Source organism: Melopsittacus undulatus, chromosome Z (genome assembly GCF_012275295.1).
Source record: "Melopsittacus undulatus isolate bMelUnd1 chromosome Z, bMelUnd1.mat.Z, whole genome shotgun sequence".
In the NCBI taxonomy this organism is placed as follows: Eukaryota; Metazoa; Chordata; class Aves; order Psittaciformes; family Psittaculidae; genus Melopsittacus; species Melopsittacus undulatus.
This window is the reverse complement of record NC_047557.1, coordinates 452236-459115: the sequence shown is the minus strand read 5'-3', so window position 1 is coordinate 459115 and position 6880 is coordinate 452236.

Genomic DNA, 6880 nt, shown 5'->3' with positions numbered 1-6880 from the left:
GGGGTCAGTGAGACTCAATAGGGTCTATGGGGCTCAAATGGGATCTATGGGGTTCAGTGGGGTTAAGTGGGGTCTATGGGGTTCAATGGGGTCTATGGGGCTCAATGGGGTCTATGGGGTTCAATGGGCTCTATGGGGCTCAATGGGCTCTATGGGTTTCAATGGGGTCTATGGGGGTCAATGGGGTTCTATGGGGCTCAATGAGTCCTATATGGCTCAATGGGGTCTATGGGGTTCTATGGTGCTCAATGGTTTCTATGGGGTTCAATGGGTTCTATGGGTCTCAATGGGTCTATGGGGCTCAACGGATTCTATGGGTCTTAATGGGGTCTGTGGGGCTCAATGGGTTCTATGGGGTTCAATGGGGTCTATGGGGCTCTATGGGGTTCAATGGGCTCTGTGGGGCTCAATGGGTTCTATGGGGTTCAATGGGGTCTATGGGGCTCAATGGGATTCTATGGGGTTCAATGGGCTCTATGGGGCTCTATGGGGTCTATGGGGCTCAAAGGGTTCTTTGGGTCTCAATGGGGTCTATGGGGCTCCATGGGGTCTATGGTGATCTATGGGGCTCAGTGGGGGCTATGGGGTTCTATGGGGCTCCATGGGATTCTATGGGGCTCAATGGGGTCTATGGAGCTCAATGGGGTCTATGAGGCTCAATGGGATTCTATGGGGTTTGATGCTATGGGGCTGATGCTATGGGGCTGTTGCTATGTGGCTGTTGCTATGGGGCTTTTGCTGTGGGGCTGATGCTGTGGGGCTCAATGGACTCTATGGGTTTCTATGGTGTTCTATGGTGCTCAATGGGTTCTATGGGGCTCAATGAGGTCTTTAGAGGTCTATGGGGTTCTATGGGGCTCAGTGGGGTCTATGAGGATCTATGGGGTCTATGGGGTTCAAGGGGGTCTATGGGGCTCAATGGGCTCTATGGTGCTCTATGGGTTTTATGGGGGTCTATGGGGTCTATGGGGCTCAATGGAGTCTATGGGGCTCAATGGGTTGTATGGGGTTCAATGGGCTCTATGGGGCTCTATGGGGTCTATGGGGGTCTATGGGGTTCAATGGGCTCCTTGAGGCTCAATGGGATTCTATGGGGCTAAATGGGCTCTATGGGGCTCAATGGGGTCTATGGAGATCAATGGGGTTCTATGGGGGTCAATGGGGTCTATGGGGTCAATGGGGTCTATGGGGTCTATGGGGTTCTATGGGGCTCAATGGGGTCTATGGGGCTCAATGGGTTCTATGGGGCTCAATGGGCTCAATGGGGCAGGTGCTCAATGGGGTCTATGGGGCTTAATGGGTTCAATGGGATCACTGGGGACCAATGGGGTCCATGGGGCTCAATGGTCCTATGGGGCAGGGCTCAACGGATTCTATGGGGCTAAATGGGTTTCAGTGGGGTCTATGGGGCTCAATGGAGTCTGTGGTGTTCTATGGGGCTCAATGCGCTCTATGGGGCAGGGGCTCAATTGGGTCTATGGGGCAGGAGCTCAGTGGGCTCTGTGGGGTTCAATGTGGTCAGTGGGGCTCAATGGTCTCTATGGGGCTCAGTGGGGTCTATGGGGCTCAGTGGGGTCTATGGGGCAGGGGCTCAACGGATTCTAAGGGGCTCAATGGGCCTCAATTGGTTCTATGGACCTCAATGGGGTCAGTGGGGCTCAATAGGGTCTATGGGGCTCAATTGCATCTATGGGGTTCAATGGGCTCTATGGGGCTCAATGCGGTTCTATGGGGCTCAGTGGGGTCTGTGGGGGTCTATGGGTTCTATGGGGCTCAGTGGGGTCTATGGGGCTGAATGGGGTTCTATGGGTCTCAATGGGGTCTATGGGGCTCAATGGGCCCTATGAGGCTCAATGGGGTTCTATGGGGTCAATGGGCTCTATGGTGCTCAATGGGCTCTATGGGGCAGCATCATCCCACTTTTCCATCCCCATTGTACCATTTTCCATCCCCATTGGCTTCCCATTGGCTTCCCATTGGCTTCCCATTGGATTCCCATTGCATTCCCATTGGATTCCCATTAACTTCCCATTGGATTCCCATTGGCTTCCCAATTGATTCCCATTACATTCCCAGTGGCTTCCCATTGACTTCCCATTGGATTCCCATTGCATTCCCATTGGATTCCCATTAACTTCCCATTGGATTCCCATTGGCTTCCCATTGGCTTCCCATTGGATTCCCATTGGATTCCCAATTGATTCCCATTGCATTCACATTGGCTTCCCATCAGATTCCCATTGGATTCCCATTGGATTCCTAATTGATTCCCATTGCATTCCCATTGGCTTCCCATTGGATTCCCAATTCATTCCCATTGCATTCCCATTGGATTCCCATTGGGATCCCATTGGCTTCCCATTGGATTACCATTGGATTCCCATTGCATTCCCATTGGATTCCCATTGGATTCCCATTGGCTTCCCATTCCATTCCCATTGGCTTCCCATTGGATTCCCACTGGATTCCCATTCGATTCCCATTGGATTCCCATTGGATTCCCATGCGGTATTCCCAATGGATCCGGGCAGCGCATCCATAGGGATGGGATCCATAGGGAATAATGGACTCACTGATCCCCATTAGCGCCCACTGACCAAACCATTCCCAACCTCTGGAATGCCAACCCATTCCCAACCAAAACCATTCCCAACCCATTCCTAACCCATTCCCAACCTCTTGAGTCCCAACCCATTCCCAACCTATTCCCAACCAAAACCATTCCCAACCTCTGGAATCCCAAACCATTCCCAACCAAAACCATTCCCAACCCATTCCCAACCCATTCCCAACCTCTGGAATGCCAACCCATTCCCAACCATTCCCAACCCATTCCCAATCTCTGGAACCCCAACCCATTCCCAACCATTCCCAACCAAAATCATTCCCAACCCATTCCCAAACCATTCCCAAACCATTCCCAACCTCTGGAATCCCAACCCATTCCCAACCATTCCCAACCCATTCCCAAACCATTCCCAAACCATTCCCAACTTATGGAATCCCAACCCATTCCCAACCGATTCCCAACCATTCCCAACCAAAACCATTCCCAACCCATTCCCAACCCATTCCCAACCAAAACCATTCCCAACCTCTGGAATCGCAAACCATTCCCAATCCATTCCCAACCAAAACCATTCCCAAACCATTCCCAACCCATTCCCAACCCATTCCCAACCAAAACCATTCCCAACCATTCCCAACCCATTCCCAACACATTCCCAACCAAAACCATTCCCAACCATTTCCAAACCATTCCCAACCAAAACCATTCCCAACCCATTCCCAACCCAATCCCAACCTCTGGAATCCCAACCCATTCCCAACCCATTCCCAACCAAAACCATTCCCAACCATTCCCAACCCATTCCCAAACCATTCCCAACCATTCCCACCCCATTCCCAACCAAAACCATTCCCAACCATTCCCAACCATTCCCAAACCATTCCCAACCCATTCCCAACCATTCCCAACCAAAACCATTCCCATCCCATTCCCAACCCATTCCCAACCTCTGGAATCCCAACCCATTCCCAACCTCTGGAATCCCAACCCGTTCCCAACCCATTCCCAACCAAAACAATTCCCAACCCATTCCCAACCATTCCCAACCCATTCCCAAACCATTCCCAACCTCTGGAATCCCAAACTATTCCCAGCCCATTCCCAACCCATTCCCAAACCATTCCCAACCCATTCCCAACCAAAACCATTCCCAACCCATTCCCAACCAAAACCATTCCCAACCATTCCCAACCATTCCCAAACCATTCCCAACCCATTCCCAACCATTCCCAACCAAAACCATTCCCATCCCATTCCCAACCCATTCCCAACCTCTGGAATCCCAACCCATTCCCAACCTCTGGAATCCCAACCCATTCCCAACCCATTCCCAACCAAAACAATTCCCAACCCATTCCCAACCATTCCCAACCCATTCCCAAACCATTCCCAACCTCTGGAATCCCAAACTATTCCCAGCCCATTCCCAACCCATTCCCAAACCATTCCCAACCCATTCCCAACCAAAACCATTCCCAACCATTCCCAACCCATTCCCAACCATTCCCAACCAAAACCATTCCCAACCATTCCCAAACCATTCCCAAACCATTCCCAACCTCTGGAATCCCAACCCATTCCCAACCATTCCCAACCCATTCCCAAACCATTCCCAAACCATTCCCAACTTATGGAATCCCAACCCATTCCCAACCGATTCCCAACCATTCCCAACAAAAACCATTCCCAACCCATTCCCAACCAAAACCATTCCCAACCATTCCCAACCCATTCCCAACACATTCCCAACCAAAACCATTCCCAACCATTCCCAACCCATTCCCAACACATTCCCAACCAAAACCATTCCCAACCATTTCCAAACCATTCCCAACCAAAACCATTCCCAACCCATTCCCAACCCATTCCCTACCATTCCCAACCCATTCCCAACCCAATCCCAACCTCTGGAATCCCAACCCATTCCCAACCCATTCCCAACCAAAACCATTCCCAACCATTCCCAACCCATTCCCAAACCATTCCCAACCCATTCCCAACCATTCCCAACCAAAACCATTCCCATCCCATTCCCAACCCATTCCCAACCTCTGGAATCCCAACCCATTCCCAACCTCTGGAATCCCAACCCATTCCCAACCCATTCCCAACCCATTCCCAACCAAAACAATTCCCAACCCATTCCCAACCATTCCCAACCTCTGGAATCCCAAACTATTCCCAGCCCATTCCCAACCCATTCCCAAACCATTCCCAACCCATTCCCAACCAAAACCATTCCCAACCCATTCCCAACCCATTCCCAACCAAAACCATTCCCAGCCATTCCCAAACCATTCCCAAGCCATTCCCAACCTCTGGAATCCCAACCCATTCCCAACCAAAACCATTCCCAACCTTTGGAATCCCAATCCATTCCCAACTATTCCCAACCAAAACCATTCCCAACCCATTCCCAACCATTCCCAACCCATTCCCAACCTCTGGAATCCCAACCCATTCCCAACCCATTCCCAACCAAAACCATTCCCAACCCATTCCCAACCATTCCCAACCCATTCCCAACCTCTGGAATCCCAACCCATTCCCAACCCATTCCCAAAGCATTCCCAATCTCTGGAATCCCAACCCATTCCCAACCATTCCCAACCAAAACCATTCCCAGCCTCTGGAATCCCAACCCATTCCCAACCAAAAACATTCCCAACCCATTCCCAACCCATTCCCAACCTCTGGAATCCCAAACCACTCCCAACCCTTCCCAACCAAAACCATTCCCAACCATTCCCAACCCATTCCCAACCATTCCCAACCCATTCCCACCCCATTCCCAACCTCTGGAATGCCGTTGCTTACCAAAAGGGCACATTTATTGCTACGGAACGGGCCTGTACACGACGCCATCGAGGAATTACAACGGGATACAGGGAATGCCGGACCCCATTCCATAACCCCCCCCCCCTTTTCCATTGGGATACCCAAAGGGGGATGGATGGGATGAGTTGGCCCTTGGATGCCATGGGGTTTGCGCACAGTTTTCCATGGATTTTCCCATTTTTCCATGGATTTCCATGGGTTTTCCCTTTATTTCCATGGGTTTTCCCATTTTTTTCATGGATTTCCATGGATTTTCCCTTTTTTCCATGTTTTTCCCATTTTTTTCATGGTTTTCCATGGATTTCCCAATTTTTCCATAGTTTTCCAGGGTTTTTCCCTTTTTTTCATGGTTTTACCCATTTTTCCATTGTTTTCCATGGATTTCCATGGGTTTTCCCTTTTTTCCATGGGTTTTCCCATTTTTTTCATGGTTTTCCATTAATTTCCCAAGTTTTTAATGCTTTTTCCATGGTTTTTCCCAGTTTTTCATGGTTTTCCATGGATTTCCCAATTTTTCCATGGTTTTTCCATGGATTTTTCCTTTTTTCCATGGTTTTTCCCGTTTTTTTCATAGTTTTCCATGGATTTATCAATTTTTCCAGGTTTTTCCATGGATTTTCCCATTTTTCCATGGTTTCCCAGGGTTTTTCCATGGATTTTCCCATTTTTTCCATGTTTTTTCCCATTTTTTTCATGGTTTTCCATGGTTTTCCCAATTTTTCCATGGTTTTCCATGGGTTTTTTCCCATTTTTTTCATGGTTTTCCATGGTTTTCCCAATTTTTCCATGGTTTTCCATGGGTTTTCCCATTTTTTTCATGGTTTTCCATGGGTTTTCCATGGATTTTCCCTTTTTTCCATGGTTTTTCCCATTTTTTTCAAGCTTTTCCATGGATTTCCCATTTTCCACATTTTTTCCATGGATTTTCCCATTTTTTTCATGGTTTTCCATGGATTTCCTAATTTTTCCATAGTTTTTCCTTAGATTTTCCATGATTTTCCCTTTTGTTACATTTTTTTCCCATTTTTTTCATGGTTTTCCATGGATTTCCCAATTTTTCCATGGTTTTTCCATGGGTTTTCCCATTTTTTCTATGTTTTTCTATGGGTTTTCCCTTTTTTCCATGAGTTTTCCCATTTTTTTCATGGTTTTCCATGGATTTCCCATTTTTCCACATTTTTTCCATTAATTTTCCCATTTTTTTCATGGTTTTCCACGGTTTTTCCATGGATTTTCCCATTTTTTCCATGTTTTTTCCCATTTTTAATGGGTTTCCATGGATTTCCCATTTTTTCCAGGTTTTTTCCATGGTTTTTCCCATTTTTTTCATGGTTTTCCATGGTTTTCCCAATTTTTCCATGGATTTCCCATTTTTTTCCACGGATTTTCCTATTTTTTTATGGTTTTCCATGGATTTCCCTTTTTTACCCACATTTTCCATGGGTTTTCCCTTATTTTTCATGGTTTTCCATG